The sequence below is a fragment of the Falco rusticolus genome, chromosome 10 (assembly GCF_015220075.1).
Source record: "Falco rusticolus isolate bFalRus1 chromosome 10, bFalRus1.pri, whole genome shotgun sequence".
In the NCBI taxonomy this organism is placed as follows: Eukaryota; Metazoa; Chordata; class Aves; order Falconiformes; family Falconidae; genus Falco; species Falco rusticolus.
Window position 1 is genome coordinate 12,744,788 of NC_051196.1, and position 15,518 is coordinate 12,760,305.

The 15,518-nt window shown below is 36.4% G+C and overlaps 1 long non-coding RNA gene across 3 annotated transcripts in view; it reads left to right on the forward strand.

The window, feature by feature from the left end:
* Positions 1–15,518, forward strand: part of LOC119154214 — a 190,401-nt gene that overhangs the window by 118,017 nt on the left and 56,866 nt on the right. For all 3 annotated transcript variants that reach the window (XR_005106378.1, XR_005106377.1, XR_005106379.1), the window contains exons 6-7: positions 3,239–3,397; positions 3,864–4,021. This is a non-coding gene — a long non-coding RNA (uncharacterized LOC119154214). The remainder of the gene's footprint in view (positions 1–3,238; positions 3,398–3,863; positions 4,022–15,518) is intronic.

Below are 15,518 nucleotides of genomic sequence, written 5' to 3' on the forward strand. Positions count from 1 at the left end.
CAATAGCAGCTGCCCCTCTCTAGCACTAACCCCCCATTTCATCCTTCCATCTGGACATTAGATTAGGTTCTGTTACTTGCACAACACCAACAGTCTGATGAGATGGAGACCGTGTTTCCATTGCTTTGTCTGTTATCTGGAATTATGCTAGAATGACTCGGATCATCATTAAATAAAAACAGAGTTGTGAGCTTACTATTCTTTATTTCATTATGCACACTTATTTTGATTTACTTAAAAATTATGGTAGTTTGTATATCATGAGGGGAGCGGTTCTAAAGCTTCTGAGAGTTAACCATAACACTGTTTGGTTCTAGCTTGTATTGGTTTTTATCAGGAACAAATACTACTAGTAGTAGGCGTCTCGGGAAAATGGTATATTTCCCTACATATTGCCTATCACATTCACTTTATCTGTAGTGTCATGTTATTTTAAGTTGCAGCATATGTAGGCCAACAAAAGCTGACATGAAGGAAAGCAGCATAATACAGTGTAATGATATGTGACACGTTCAGATTGAGAAGGAAACTCACTTTCTTGGAACTAATACCTACTACTTACTGTGTTTGCCATTAATATAATCTTCCCTATGCATACAGTTTCGCCTGTAAAAAAGGTATGGTTTACTTATGCCAGAGAATACTAACTTGTACTGAAAAAAAATTAAAATCATTGAGTAACTTTTTAATGCATGTTGATTAATAATTCAATTCTGATATTGCTTTCCAGATTCCCAAACTATCCTTATGCAGCAACAACAAATTAATCTTGATATTTTCCCCTGTAGACTTTTAATTAAGACTAATATTTAATGATATCCATATTTTTGATGTCATGTATTCTTTTCATGTAAAACTTATGGATCACTTACATTAAAAGTATAAGTCAATAAAAAAGATAAGTACATTAAAAAAGTATAAGTAAATAGAAGTATAAAGTCATTTATCAATTCTATAAAGTAAACCAGATAAGCTGATTGTGTTCTCTAACATACTTTGAGTTTGAACGTGTATTTCACGGTAGATTTCAGTGGTGTGCATTGAAAACAAAGTGTGTCCTAGGCATGGTGGAATACATTTTGGATTAGAAATAAAACTTTCCAAGACATTGTAATTGTGTAAGGATTGAACTAACCAGGAAATTATTTTTTTTGCCCTAGGAAGGTTTGAGGGTTTTGTTGCATTCTGCAGTGGGAGTTTGTTTTGACTCCTCACTTTCCTGAAGAACAGAGGTTCCCTGGAATACCTATAGAATTTTTTCCACGTAAAGGAAATGCAGACGTATAGTCCTTGAGCTGAATGAAGCAGGGATGGGGACTCCCACACTACTCCTGTGCTGCCTAGCAATCTGCCACAAGTGTGCCACAGTGAGCTGGGTTTGAGTACAAATATGGGGAATAACAGTAATTTTACTGTGTTAATTTTAACTTAGGTCAGTCTCCCCTTGTATCTGTTGCATGGCTGCCAAAGGCTTTCTTCTGGCACAGCAACAGCGATGCTATAGGGTCAGGCAGAAAAGGTGAAAACGTGAGAAAGAAGGAAACTAGAATCACTTTTCTTAGCAGGACTGGTAAGTGAAGTGAGCATGAAGTGCTTGGAGAGGAAGAATTTATCTAAAGAAATAGAATCTTAGCTCATCATTCATGCAGGCAAGTCTGGAAAATATACCAGAAATCTAAGTTAGTGTATATCATCTGAATTAAAATGCAGGTGGAACTATGAAGCAGGAGAGAAAAGTTTCATAATATATTGTCTGTACAAGGCGATAAACAGGAAGATGGTTAGTATTACTGATTGGTGAAGAATATTTTTCTTAAGAAATAAAACCACTCCACTCTTTGCTGTACCCTTGCCGTCGAAGGGATTTATTTTAAAGTAAAATATAAGTGGTTCTAAATTTAAAACGTCAGCACTTATGGGAAAAGTCTGACAGAAGACCAGAGAAAAAGTGGCACAACTGAAGTGAAAACCAGAGCTTTACTGTTAGGAATATCCAGTAAAATTCAAGATCAAGCCAACAAAATATTTTAATATTACGAAATATTCTTAAGATATGAGCAAAAAAGTCTTGAGTGTAGGTTTCAGGTTTGGTATTCTGCTTTCCACTCGAGCTCAGAAGTTCCACTGACCTAGCGGGACGTTCGTGCAGAATTGGCTTTGGAAAATATGCCCCAGTGCTGAAATACTGTTTACCTGCCTTATATATGAAATTGCTTATGTTAATTTACTAATGAGTGATGGAACAGGAAAAGATGGCTTTTCTTGTACTGGAGACACTTCATTCTGTAATCATGAGGGTTTAATCAATTATTGATTTCTTTTTGCTACTGTTAACTGTCACAGTATTTGAACAGCTCTCATTTTTGGTCTAATTTAGTGTGGTTAATATCTATACATTTTCTATTAAAAGTAGTACAGGTGCTCACAGAACTTCAAACTACACTTTTCATTATAAATAAAAAAAAAGTTTAATATAAAGGAAGATTCTGCCCAGTTCATCATAAGGACAGCAGGCTGACTCCTGCTGGAGTTGAAGCAGCACCTGAGATGCCACGCAGTCATTTCCCAGGCTGAGCTAAAGGGATAAAATCCATGTTACTGTGGTACAAGATCCCTGGGTATTACAAAATGAAGTGGCAGAGATGTTAATGTCTCAAATAATCATAAGTTGTGATTGTTTTGGTTTTTTTTTTATTTGGGGAATTTTGTCATGTAAGCAAGGATCTAAAGGGTATTAAGGAGGCAAATTGACTTCGGTGATGAATTCAAGCAGTAAAATTTTCTTGGTTTCAAGACTATCAGGAAGGCTTTTTCTGTATGTGATGTGTCTTGATTTCAGAATATGCTATTTTAAATTCTCTTAATATATGGTGTGGAAATGCCTACCTAAAAGTTAGCTATGCTTAATTAAATATTACCTAAAGACAGGAATATAAAATTTTGGTTTTTTCTATTTATGAGTTGTCATTTTGAAAGCTGTCGGGTTTTATTCTTAAACTGGTAGATAATATTCAAAAGTTTTTTGGTTTTTCCTTCAGTGCATATGAAAAGGTTGCTGTCTAACACTGACTTTGAAACCATTGTGAAATGCAAAGTTGTTTACATGCAGCAACTTCTGTGACATTGAGCACATCAACAACCACTTTTCCCATCGTTCCTGGTGTTCAGGCTGTTGTGATTCTGCTGATGTAGCTGATGTTTTTCTTTCTTATTCCTCTGCCTTTGTCCTTTCCTACAGGCTTACCCTGAGTTTGTCCTGACCTACCTAGAGGAACTAAATGAAAGAGAGGAGGTGACCCAGACAGAAAACCGCATTCACCATGGGGCCTGGTCTGCAGCTCATCAGGAGATAGACAGCAGCGCAGCAGAAGAGGTCACAGTATTAAGCCAGAGGCAGGTCAGAGACAGTCCTTTCAAAAACACGTTTTGAAAAGAGAAATAACAGTGGGGAAGTCAACTTATTTCCTTAAATAAATGACCTCATTTGATTCCTTAATAAGATATTTATATATTAGATATTTATATATTTATAATTACGTTATTTTTATATATTAGGTAGTTGTATGCAGGTTTTTAACGAATAAAAATGTATATGTACACGTGTCTTAGAACAGTTTATGCTTACAGCCCACGTAGGACAAATTTTCGAAATTTCTCATTCCCTATGTATAAAACCTCAAGGAAGGGAGGGAAACAAACACAAAGATCCCTAGAACTCTAAATCCATGCTTCTTGATGTGTCTTGACACAGCTATTTGTATTTCTGACATTTTCTGCTAATCAACAGCCTTACTTGGAAAAGTAGACACACATTATTTTAATTAGCAATATATAAATTACGCGGTTGTACTTCCATCTCTTAGGTTCTGCAAAAAAATGTCAGCAACCCCAATCAGAAACAACTTTCAGGACCTTTGGACGCCTGTTTAATGCCTGCAGATCCCCTAGGGGAGACTACACAGCTGACAGTGGCACTGGTGAGGAAACTGGAAGAGAAACATCCTAAGGCCCCAGCTCAAAGGTAAGCCACTGACAGAACTGATATTTATTGTTCAATGACATTAGATGTTTTCCTTCAGTTTCATGTAAGATTGATTTCCTGGATATTATTGAAATATCTCAGAAACCCTCTGGCTGGTAAGCAAACAGGGATTTTGACCAAAATTAGTGAAAAGGGGTGACATTTATGCACTGGTTGTTTTTTTTTTTTAACTTATTTTTTATTTTGAAGATTGATGTGGATGACGTTTGGTAGTAATTGCAAATTTACTTTTTGATTTTTATCTACGAACCTCACATTGTGCAAATTATGTAAAGAAATAAGACTTGTGTCAACGTTGTGACGCATTTTGTGCCACAAGACTTCAGTTTTAATGGTAAAGCTTTTGCTACGAACCTGAAAGTCATGCTGAGCCAAAATACAAAGTGATGCAGGACTCTTCTAATTTCAATAAAAGATAAATAGTAGCGTTCTTAATTGCTTCTACTTACAGTAGGCAGAAAACTTTGCCTTTCTTTAGATAACTGAAACTTGCTTTCACAAATGGCATTTGGCTAGTTCTTTTTGATCTTTTGGGTACTTTTAGATCAAAAATATTTTAAAAATGGACCTTCTATTCAGATGAAAGATCACAAGACATCACTTGCTATTAGAATGAAAGATAAACTAGTTAATGGTGGTGTTGCTGCTAGCATTAAGTCAATAACAGTAATTTACAGGTGGCTATAAGCAACAACTGGATTTGGTTTAACTAGATTATTGTAGCTCTTCCCTTGGTAGTATTACCCTTAGAGAACTCACAGATTTGCTCCTCTGGTCCTCCTTCAAGGACTAGTATTTTGGTGTTTCGTTTATAATATCTTGCAAATATTTAGTCTTTGAGTGTCCCAATATTTCCTAAATGTGCTTGAAGACTGGTAAGACCGAGGTATCTAAAGGTATTGGCTGTCAGTAGTTCTTGGGGAGCTGTGTTGGTAAGAGGTAGGTTACCTATATTTTGGGTAGTTTTGTTTTTTGTTGAACCAAGTAACTGTAATCCTTTGTTAAGCATAATGGTTTAATTACTAGTAACAACTGTTGTATGTTTACAACATAAACTAAAGTACCAAGTTTAATATTGGTTATACTGGCTCTTTCAAAATATGCCTTTTGCAATGTAAGGCCACTGTTTATACAAGATCTTCTTCACAGTGCTTTGCATATGAATTGTTATACTGTAATTATGCAATGTGATCCTAGGGTCACTACAAAGTATTTAACTTCTTTTAAGTACAATGAAGAAACTTCGCTTATCCCAACTGAATATCCATGCTTTTAGCCGCAGATAAAAGTATATAAATATTAAGCGAAAGATCTCTTCTTGCAGAACACAGACATTTGTTTTAGAAAGCTATCTGCAGTCAAGATAGCCTTTAAGCACTGAATGCTTGGCTTTCTATGTCTTTATGTATCTCTTCCTACCAAAAGTGGAGTTAAGCAGTCTAAAACATTTCCCCAAATTAAATTAAATATAAGAAAAATAGATTTCATACTAAAATAACGTTGTTTTAATGTTGGATATTTGGCATTAAAGAGCAATGATAACTAAACCTTCTGCAGTTACCTCTGTTATGGGAGGTACTAAGTGATTTAAATTCTTTTTTGCTGCAGTTTTTCACTAGATTTTGATAAATACCAATGCACTCTGTTAAATGGCTGTCACGTTCCACTCTGTAATTTGTAGAACACTTTCAGTGTCTGAAAGGTGATGTAAGAAATAAGAAAAGTGATTTTATTGATCCTTTGTGATTTGAAAAGCTGTTCAACTTCCAAATAGCAATAAAATTTGCCTTCCTTTATGAAATAACATGGAAAACTGTTGTAAGCACAAATGAGGTATGAATGGTGTGTTAACAGAGGAAACTATCTCTCTCTGTCCTTAGAATCTTTTTCAGGAGTTGGACTAGGTCAATAAAGTGAAGATTATGATCACTGCTCCTCCTGAGAAGTTTAACTGGTTTTTATAAAACTTTGGTTAGCTGCAGTGCTCAGCACATTTTTGTAGATTCTTGTAAAACTTTGACTTACTGAGAAGGGAAGGGAGCTGTGTCTCTAGAAGGAGGTTCAGCTGTCCAGACATAGGTGTTTAAGGTAATCTTTAGGTGTTGAGGGATATACCACCAGGCTTCCAGCTGCTTCACATTACTGCAAATCTCCTGTGTTGTATCTATGAGAACTATGCGGACCCTTTGAGTACATTAGCAATCTTAAATACCAGCAAGTGTCTATTTTTAAGCTGTTGATTCCTACCCTAAATGCTTCCTTTTCCAGCTTAGTGTTTTGGAGGAATGTGCATTTCACAGCTGTCATTCTTAGTTTTCCTGTTTTGTTTTCCGAGAAACAGTCACACTTACATGGTGAGCCACAGCATGGAGTCAGCCCCATATTGAAAGAAAACAGATTCTAAAGGATGCTGTAGGAAGAGACTTATGAAAAGGGCTAAGTTTCACAGAATGTGGTTGGATCGCAAGTTTGTCTGTTTGCAATAATTTTTACACAATTAGACTTTCTTTCACTATTTTTGCTGATTGAAGGCTGCAGTCAGCCCCTTTCTTACCTGCACATGTTTAGCCAGCGACATGTTATCCTGTGATACGGATAGTAAAGGCAAGAAGTACACGAGCTATTTTCAGGGTTTTTTGGTGACCTATCTCAGTGCTTTCAGCAAGTCCTTGGTATCTTTGGGGAAGTCTTATTCAGTGCTCTTTCTAATGTTGGTTTTTTTCAATGCATCTCATACTTTTACCAGTTTACATGATGCCTATAAGATTTGAAAACCGGAACATCATGGCTGAATCCCTGAGTTTCTATGCGAAAGATGAAAAACTCACCCAGTCTGGCAAATACTGTTGAGGAAAAAATCCTTCCTACATTACAGGTATTGCCCCAAATAGACCAAAATACAATCATAAGTTAGTTGCTAGACATGGAGGGTTCAAGTTTCTGGGAAGACATGGCTTTTAGAATGAGGATGAGTAGAGATGTGAGTTGTAGGACTGATTTATATGCTTCCCTCAGTGCACAAGAACTAATGACTTAAAATAACAAATGGCCACTAATTTCTTTCCCATCCTTATTGTCATCCTCACTTTCCACGTATGGGAAACAGCAAATCCATTGTCTCCTTTCACTCAAAAGCTTCTTTGAAGGATGCTTGTAGAAAGGCATTCCATAGTATTATATTTGCCTGGCTCAAAATAATAACTTAATGTTTTGGGTGTTACCTGGTAGAAATATAATTTAGATGTTGTCTGTTATTCTTATGATCTTACATGTTGGGCCCAACTAGGGATGTAAGAGAATGCTCTTGTTATATCAGCTGTAACAGATATGTGCTGTCCTAGCAGTACATTCCATTTGTGAATAGTCCCTTTGGAAGGCACTAGTGGCACTTCTAATTTTAATACCTGCTTTAGTACAGTTTTGGTTTTGGGCCTTATTGGATCACTTTGCTTCCATAAGTAAGCTTGATTTCACAAGTTTCTAAATATTTTGTCTTCAATCCAGATATGCATTTAAGTGTGCTCCAAGTTAAGTACATGCTAGGTACAAGCATTCTTGGATCTGAGTCAGAATGCTTATGACCTTGTCATATTTAATACCAAGGCAGACACGTCTGGGGCAGTTGGTTTCATTTTAATTTTTCTGAATCACTTGGACAAATTCAGTTATTACATTTTTGTAAGACTTATTAGTGTTGGAAAATGACTAAGGAATATACCCCTGAGGAGATGGAAATGTTTTCCTACTGCCATCAATGACAGAGCTATGAATTGGTATGGTTTGTAACGGCTAAGCAAATGATTGACCTTGATTCTTTATACACTGTATATTAAATTCCAAGTGGGCAAAACATAGGTAAAAGTAATTGTCTACATATGTATTGTAAACTGATTCCTCCATGAAGACAGATGAGAATGTATTTTACAAAAAATAATGCATTATAATTATTTTTAAAATCTATTTTTACATAGGCTCTTTAGACTGTACGATCTGCATTTAAAAACTCTATATTCATTTCGAGTACCCCTCAGATTTCCATTTGTGAAAACTCCTCTATAAAAATCCAATCTTTTTCACTGTTGCAATAATTTTCCATGATCTATCTGCCATGTAAGTGTTCTAAAGGTTAAAGCTTTGAATTGGTGACAAATTAGCTTTCATTATCTGCTTTAGTCACATCTTGACAAAATTATTCTAATAGCTGTATCTGCTGCAGATACAGCTCTAGCTCTCCGGTCCTCACAGAGAGATGTTATGTATCCATCTGAAAATGAAAGGGAGGTATAATAAACATCACATTCCCATTTTCAGAAAGCATTTGAAGATGTTTGTTTACATTAGTGTACCAATTTGAGCAGCTTACCTTTATTTAAATGGAATAAGGAGTGGGGGGTGGGTGGGGGGTGGGGAAGACTGTAGCAGCCGACAAAGCATGGTGACCCAGCTTGTCACCCAGTGACCTGTGAGAAGGAAATAATGAACTGTGAGTAGCTGTCATCTTAACTGTTTCTGACAGTTTGGCTATGGGCACATCTGTGTTAGTTGCATGGAAAGGCCTTTGTTGTTTTCCCACTAGTGACTTTGCAGACCGCTGTGGGGTTTGCTGGCTGCCCTGCTCTTACACTTCCCCTCCTTTTTTAGTAGTAAAAGCAGCTGCCACTGATAGAGCTGACATTTTCTTTTAATGATTTACTTGGCATTTATACCATTAAAAACAAGAAGTTAATGTGAAATAGAACTTCTGGTTATTATAAATGAAAATATGCTCTATATTCGTGTAAGGCCTGTTGTAAGTGTGCCTATGATAACACTGTATTTTCTACATAACTTGCAGCAGTGTTCAAGGGCTGTTGGTACCCTTCCTTCCTAATATCTTTTTGTACTTCACTATTTTGAGTGAATTATCAAGTTTACTGGTAATAACATCTTAAATAAGCCACTGTACAATGCAACTAGGCAGCTTTGCATGGTTAAATGATATATTGCAAAACAGCCAACCAACCCCGAACCCCCTCTCCCTGCCCCCCCCGCCCCCCCCCCCCCCGCCTTGCTTATTTAGTACTATAGGAAGCAATTGCTTCCCTTTCCAGATTGACCCAAGCATATGGGTCTTTTCTGGTACTGTAGTGCTAAATCTTCGATCACTTTGCTCACACTACTATTAGCATTTTCAGCTCGCAGACTGTTAAATATAGGCACACTTTCTCTCATAATAGAGTTCCTAGCTGATTTGTGGAAGGTGATTGTTAAGAAAAACTTGAAATCATGACTAAAATGAATGACTAACTCAATAACTTATAAAGTGTAAAGCTATCTGTTTTAACAAACTAAATATTTTATGCAGTTGACATACCTTATTGCTTTTATGTTATAATATGCTTGAAGTAGGCTATTAGAAATTGCTTTGCAGGAATTGAATATTAAGAACTTCACTCACCAGAATGAAAGTACAGCACACAGAAGCTGAAATCTTTTTGGTTTCCTGCTGTAGGTTTTGGGGAGCTTATATTGGTCTTCTCATACATATGCACCTTTGCTCCTTCTCCTTAGGTGCTTCACGTCTCAAGTTCAAGCTGTACTTGACAGTCCTCACATACAAGGGAAAAGAAATCTGTATTTTAAATCTGAGGACACAGATTTATGATTTGGTCCCTTTGGGGGCTGTAGTACAGCATGCAGCATGATGTAGAATACAGGTCACCATCTCTTGCCTAATTGTATGTCATACATAACAGTGAGTCCCATTGCCCCTTTTTTGCTACATCACCGGTGCAATCCTCTATCCTCACTTATTTAAAAGTGGTGCAAGGACATGTGGTGAACAGGAGATGTGCAAATACAGCACGATTCTCTAGTGTCATATATAGTTCAGAGAAGCATTGTAGGTGCCTTCTGAATCTGTTTACACCATGTGTAATGTGAAATAAGTAAAAAACCAAGCAAAAGCCTGAAACCCAATACTTCCTTGAATGTGGGTGTCATTGTTCTAACCGCGATGAGATCCCAGTTTCCTGAGGATGTAGAAAAACTTGTGTATTCTTCCAGTAGATACGCAATCCCTTTATGTACATAAAGCAAACGAGGGTTACAGAGGATGCCAGCACAGAGAGAGGAGGTGACCTGTGGGTTTGTTAGCAGTGACTGGTGGAGTTAGGAGGCTCCAAGGGGATGCTTTAGTTCCCTGTCTGATACCTGCTGGACCAGTGCATCTGTCATTAAAGAGTCTCTCATACCTCCATGTAGTGTGTCTCCTGGGTATGACGAAAGGGTCAGCATGCCTTGTACTCCATCCCAGCTGTGTAACTCCTTCACCAGGGCAGCACACTTGCAACTAAACTAACGATTTAATAATTTTCTTTTTATTGGTTATGGCTAGGTAAATATGCAGGCCGATCCACAGAAGACTTGCAGTTTATGGCATTTCTCTGTATTGTATGAAGCAGTTAATCAGTTCCACACCTCTACATTAAGCTATTCAGCTCTAAAATAATTTGTGAAAAGAAGGTGAACGTATTGACAAAGACCTGAAATTATACATTATTTTTCCTGATGGAATCAAATGAAATCTGTACCACTTAGAGCTTTTTTCAAACTCCCTGAAGTCTCTTATTTCTCTTAATAAATGTTAATGCCATAGAGAAACTTAAATATTGATTGAAGCCATGAAGTTTCACAGGCACATCTATCAGATTCTAGAACTTGCTTATTCTTTGCAGAGACATTGCCACGCTATCATATTTATATATATCCGTATGCTTTTATGACAGCTTTGCTAGGTTAAAGGTGTTTTCTCACTAAAGTATTGTTTAAAAGTAATAATTTTATATTAATACATATTACAAAGTTGCAGAGATGGTATACTCCAATATTTTTTTTCAAGAAAATATTATTGTTTTTGTTTGTGCCACTTGCAAAAGCAAAATACACAAGTGAAGCCTTCATCACTGAGTGTAAAGGCAAAAAATAGGCCTGTGGATCCTAGGACCCTAGCCTGAAACTTTCCAGGATTCAAATCCCTCATTGCAGAAGTGACTAATTTGGGATTTTTTTAATTGGCGAAAAAGGTTTCCAATTCACCAGCCCTCTGACTATGTTCATCCTCTACAAAAAGATTTAATGAGAACCACTTAATAAAAAAAAAAAAAATCCATCCCCTGTGAGTTATTTTTTTCTTTTCTAAGGTAAAATTCAGAACTATTACTGCAAGCTACCTGGCAAATTATCTTTGCAAGGGTCTCTCTTTGATTAGTACAATCTTGGTTGCTTGGGTTTAGATTTTCAGGTTTTCTCTGGTTCTAAGGGCTAAACTTGATTTTAGGGAGAGATTTGCCGTGTGAAGTACGCTGACCTGGAAGAAGGACGTGGGCTGCGTGTGGAACCCAGTACAGTCAGGAAGCGCAGGGACCCTGTTGGGAACTGATGATCTTTGCAACTCCTATTGAGTTTGGGCTGCGCACAATTTTTGTTGCGACTTAAGAATGAGGAGGTCTGTTAGATTTGTCATATGTCTGTCAAAAACTCTATTTCAGCAAAGACTTGAATATTAAATGCACGTTTTGACAGGTTCATTTGGAAGCCATATCCCTTCTTTTTCAGAACTTTTAAATAATATTTTGGTTTGAGAGTTCAATAGACTTACGGAAACAAAAAATGTATTTTAATACGATGGCTTAATATGATCAATAAATAATTATGTAGATACATTTGAAGGGAAAATGAATATAACTTTTATTTGCTGGCTAGATGGACACTCACAACTTTTGTTACTTATAATAGTTGTCTTCTTAATAAGACACTCATAATTAACCACCTATAAAATATCAGCTGTTAGAAAAGTGATAAATTGATCTTAAATTCCTGAGACAGTGCAACAACTACTTTAAGTCAGTTTTGGAGGATTTAAAGAAAATGAAAGTCTTCAATGAAAAATTTATAAGGACACATTTTTTTCAGAGAAACTGGCAAATTTCTACATTATATGTGAATGTATGTTTTCATATAAAATGCTAGCTTTACATTTTCCTCATATTTTAAAGAAAATTAAAATATGAAGAAGGTGGAATATGAGATGCTATAAAAATCTGGAGAGTGAAATCACACAAATATGTAATATTTAAGAAAATGCCTTGCATAGGCAATTCACTGGTTTTTACAGGATACAGTTTACCCACAGATAAGTGTATGAGCCTACATAAAATAAAATATGACTTGATTAAGTAACAACCCAATTTTTAAATGTTCAAACTATTTTTCATGACAGTTCTGTACAGAGTTCAATCATGTTCACTGTCACTAGATTAAGAGATAATTTACTTGAATTGTATGAAGCACTCTACTTTTCAAATTAGCTTAAAATAGGCAAGGAAATTCCCCAAAGTTGGCTTTTATAGGTAGGTTATGCTTGAAAGCATACGCTTATCTTCATCCAGGTTCCTGTATTTATCGAGTGCTTATTATCAACTGATAATAAAAACAAACTGAATGAGTTAATGAACTTGAACGAGCAAGACCACAGCAGGAACTGAGTCACTGACAACTTAACTATGGTAAGCAAAGGTTGCTGCTTTTTTTACCGCTTAACATGTTGGAATAGGAGACAGAAGGAAAAAAACAGTTTCCTAGACAGACAATGTGTGTCAGGTATAAATCGAACCACTGCTGTAATCCTTTCCCATTTGTCAAAATTGTAAGGGACATGCTGTTTTTCCTTTGGTGATTATGGAACAGAAATAAGCTCAGAAACAGCCTAACAGTGGTCTGGTCCTGTCCTGTGTGAGTTACAGCCTCTTAGCCCATGCCAGTCAAGTTTAATGACTTTGGTTTTCTTTCCTCACCCTGTTCTTGGATTTGAGACACTTAATTGACTGATAACAGCAACATCAAGTTCTTTAGCTGCATGTAAAGCAACCCCACTTTTAAAAAAATAACACAACCCACTCTTCTGAAGATATAGAGAGGGCATAGAAAATACTGGAGAAATCTAACTAGGAAGAGCGGTGGGATGTACAGAATACATAAGAACAAAATAAATAGTAAAGAAACAAGAGCAGTGCACAAGCACTCTCCTGAGGTTTTTCTCATAAGTAGTAGTTCTTGAGAGTTCTTGAGAGTTGTTTTTTGGGGGTGGGGGTGGGTTGGTTTTGCTGGTTTTGTGTGGTTTGTGGGCATTTGGGGTGTTTTGTGGTTGGTTTGGTTTTTTTTTCAGGATATGTTTATTTCTGGGTAAAGTGATATACAGGAGTGAAGAGAGAAAGGGAAGCGTGTTTCATCTTAGCTGATATTTTGAAGTAATTATATATCATAATCAAAATTTAATTAATGGAGGTTACAGGTGAGCATTTATTCTAAATTACAACAAAGTAATTGATATTAGGTTGAATAATAGTTACATAATCATTGCTTCTTGCTAAAAATAGGTATATCTGGAAGTCACAGTGAATCTTGTATCTGAGCAATTGGGCTGAATTTCTTTTGAGATCGGCTTTTAAATGCAGTAGATGAGGTGGTGTGGGTTTTGGTTCTTTTGTTTACTTTTTTTTTGTTTTTTCCCTTTTTTCGTAGTACATGAAAATCCTGAGACTTAAGGTTAAGAAATGTTAGAAAAAAATTCTCAGTGACTCTGAAATGGTGAGAGATCTGGTATATTTGTAATACAGTATGTGACAAAAGAATTTTCTGAGAAAGATTTATGCCAGTAATCCTCATGTTGGTGAAAAGTCTTAGGATATTAAAACGGAGAAATGTAGTTTTACTTACTTATCTCATTATAGTGAGCATACAACCGTCTAACAAAGATAAAACTCACAAACGCATAACCAATCTCCCCCACTCCCAAAGACAAGAAAACCAGCTTTGTGTGCTGCGGGAGCACAACTCCAGGCTTCTGCAACAATAATAGAGATGAGTTTGTACTTGTGTGCTGCTCCCTGCTCCTCTAGCCATCTGCAGATGATGGAAATGGCTGTGAATGGCAAGAAACAGGGAGGTGAGCAAGGAGGACAAGCGATGACAGATGGAGATGTCCCTCCATGCCACGAGTGGTCTACTCTCTTCCATTCGTAGTCATACAATGACAGAAGTTAAAGATGAGAAAGATGTAACGGGTCATATTAAAAATCTTTCAACAAGGGTAAGGTTGTTTCCTACAGTATCTTGTGCATTACCTAATATAATTTTAAGGGACTGAAGGAATGAGACTTCTATCGTTTCCCTAGGGGAGGGTGTGTGCTCACGTCTTTTCTACAGTATAATAGTAATCTTCTCTGTTAGGAATATTTTTTCTGACATTTAGCCAAAAAATATTGTCTGCTCAATTTACTCCCATCACTCCCTTTGTACTACATAGGTTTGCACCTTACCCGTATTTTTGATGGGAATTTATCCTGCTTGGTTCAATGGTGAAGCTTAGTTATCATACATGGTTACTTTGCTGGCCTATTTAAGTGAGAAATGCATCTTTCTAAATTCCCTGCGTTACTTTGACTCACCTCAGTTCCAGGGGAATCTTAAGGAAAAGTTTGTTTTCTGAAATATTGTAACCACCTCTTTTTATGCACTCCAACTTCCATGCCTTTATTTAGGCTTTTTTATGCTATAAACTCATTTTGAGAGGTGATTCTGGCACTTAAGAGCCTTAACATCACGTGCTCTTTTGGTTAAGCTTATGCTCAGGTTTCCAAACGTGCTTGGGAAATGTAGGATCCAAAATTCAGTGCTTAGAAGTGGCTTCAAGACTCCTATGCACCATTAATGAGCTTTCAATAGGGCCAATATAAGGTCTTAAATATTTATATTCTACTCAAAGTGAAAGGTAAATGATAAGTACCAACGGATACTTTTATCATCTCCTCTTAATGACTGGGCCAATATATTATTGTTCTAATGCAGTTAATAACCTCTTTATGTTAACAGAAAAAAGTCCAGTTAATCTAAAGCTTGTTCTAAACACATCTTGTTTTTCTATCAATATTACTTCACGTGAGAGTAGTCTATCTACTAGGACAGTACTCCTAGTACAAATGGATTTATATCAACTAACTTAAGCTTTGTGTCAACATAGTCGTGCTTTTTTTCTATTTCCTCCACCCTCAAGTAAATATTTATACTCACAAAACTGTATTTTCTGTTTAAATTTCATCTGTGTTTACCAAAGATCCTGCCTTTTCTCATTTTTGAGTGACTACGCTGGCAGGACTTTGTAGTGTAGATGTGGTCTTACAGATCACAGGGATCACTCTTGGTACAATGGATAGAGAGATCTTAGTAGCGCTTGTCTGATGGTGACCACGTATTGAGTCATGTTATTACTCATAATGTTTTTTTCACTCAAAAATACTCATAAAGTCAGTGGGCAGTTTTTTTTTTTATAGTTTCATTTTTCAGAACTCTAAAAATTTGTCTGTACTACATAGAATAAAATTGTAAGTTTCTCTTCCTTCTATAAAATATTTTCATCAACTTTCTTTAGGGATTTCAA